Here is a 1,917-nt window from a genome sequence, read left to right as displayed (position 1 = left end):
TTCATTTTTTTTTCTTCTTTTTTTTTTTTTTGGTAATGTAAGGTGTCAAATTTTATTCGATCGTTTATTTCTATGTCTTTTTTTCTTTTTTCTTTTTTTCTTTCTTTTTTTTATCTTTCTTTTCATTCTTTCATTCATCCATTTTTTATGTTTCCATGTTTCTTTCGTTCATTCTATTCATTCACTCATTCATTCGTCCATTCTTTCTATGTTTCCATGTTTCTTTCGTTCATTCCTTCCATTCATTCATTCACTGTTTGTTTGTTTCTTTTTTCACTGATCTTCTTACTTGAATGTGTTTCTTTCAATCTGTACTACTTTTTTAAAACTTTCATTCCATTTTGTTTCTCTCACCCATCCACCCACGCATCCACACACCAGTTCACCCACTCACCCATCCAACTACCCACTTACACATCTACCTACCCATTGTGTGTGTGTGTGTGTGTGTTAAGGTCTATCATTTATTGCGTTGTTCCTCAAGTTTACGAGTGTTGCAAGAAGGCCTGAAGGATGCAGAGGAATGCGCTACATGGCGCTGTGCAGAGGTGTACTGAAGCGACAGTTACAGCAAATGAGAGTGCTACTTATTGTATTAAAGGGAGAGGTCAGGTGAGGGTCTCAACGAAGCGTCAGAGGCATCAAATACTGTGTGTGTGTGTGTGTGTGTGTGTGTTTGCCAGGCAGGGCAGTGCGCATGCTCAGTCCGTGACGTGTGGAGACGCCACGCTCGTTTTTCCGGCAGTAATTAATAACCTGTGTAGTTGTGGCCAATGACAGGCCGAGGCAGCAGCACGTGACCCTGCGGACAGGCGGGAACCGTCAAGTACAAGGTGGAGCAGCTCAGTTTGAAGGTGACTGTCTTAGTGAGCGTGTGGAGGAAGTGTCAATACTGGTGTCACTGGAATTGTACTGCAACACGATGCTCCAGACAGGCCTGGTGACTTGTGAGAGGTGAGGCTGTGTTGTGTGGCTGCCTTCATGTCCCTAGGCATTGTGCTGCACACACACACACACACACACACATTAGTGTAGCCTCTGCCAGCCTGAAGCGTATTTCATTTGTTTACTTAAGCTGTGTTGGCCATTATTTGGTATTTATTGAGGTTATATATTTATTTGTATGTTTTGTTCACGTGTGAAATGTGTGTGAATATTGGTGCAGGAAGGCTCGTCATTAGGTCAAGAGGCGGGTGCCCTGAGGCGGCGGCAGGTCGTCCCTATTCAGCCATTATCTGCTTCACCTCTCACTCACTATAAGCCAAACATGTCTAAGCTTTCCTACATCCGCCGGTCAGACGTGTGCCATTGCATGGTGTTGGTGTGAGGAAGGTGTGAGGAAGGCAAAGTGGCCGCCGCCGCCTCGCCTCAGCTGATGAGGTCGCCGCCGCCCGGCGCCCGCCATCATGGATTTGCAGGTCGCGGCCTGTCAGGTTCCAATATTATTTTTTGAATTTCTCAACTCTCTTATTTCGGCAAATAAGTAAGTTTTTATGGTTTCTAAAAATATAGAGTTAGTTTTTAAGTGTTTTCCGTGTGTGTGTGAAGTGAAACACGTTGGTTTTGGCGCTGTTTGTGTGTCAAATAAGGCTGTTTTTTCGGCGCTTTTTTTGAGAAGCGTTCAACTCAATTTTTTGTTTGAGCCTGTAATAAGCTCTCTTTGGTACTAAAAAATGTGTGGCTATTTTTGCAGTGTGTCTGGGTCCTGTTGAGTCAAATGTGTGGCGTGTGCAAGTGTTTGTACTCGTGTTAATGTTCCAACAATGTTGTCACTTTTTTCCAGTCAATGTTTTATTTCTGCTTCTAACTCACTTTAAATGGCTTGAAAAAATAGTTCAGATTTTTTAAAGTGTTTTTCATTCGCGTTAAGTGAAAATGTGTGGACATTTTGATAGTTTTAATGGGGGTCAAGGTTCC

Source organism: Scylla paramamosain, unplaced genomic scaffold (genome assembly GCF_035594125.1).
Source record: "Scylla paramamosain isolate STU-SP2022 unplaced genomic scaffold, ASM3559412v1 Contig2, whole genome shotgun sequence".
NCBI classification, from domain to species: domain Eukaryota; kingdom Metazoa; phylum Arthropoda; class Malacostraca; order Decapoda; family Portunidae; genus Scylla; species Scylla paramamosain.
The sequence above is the reverse complement of the archived record's forward strand: the minus strand, read 5'-3'. Positions refer to the sequence as shown.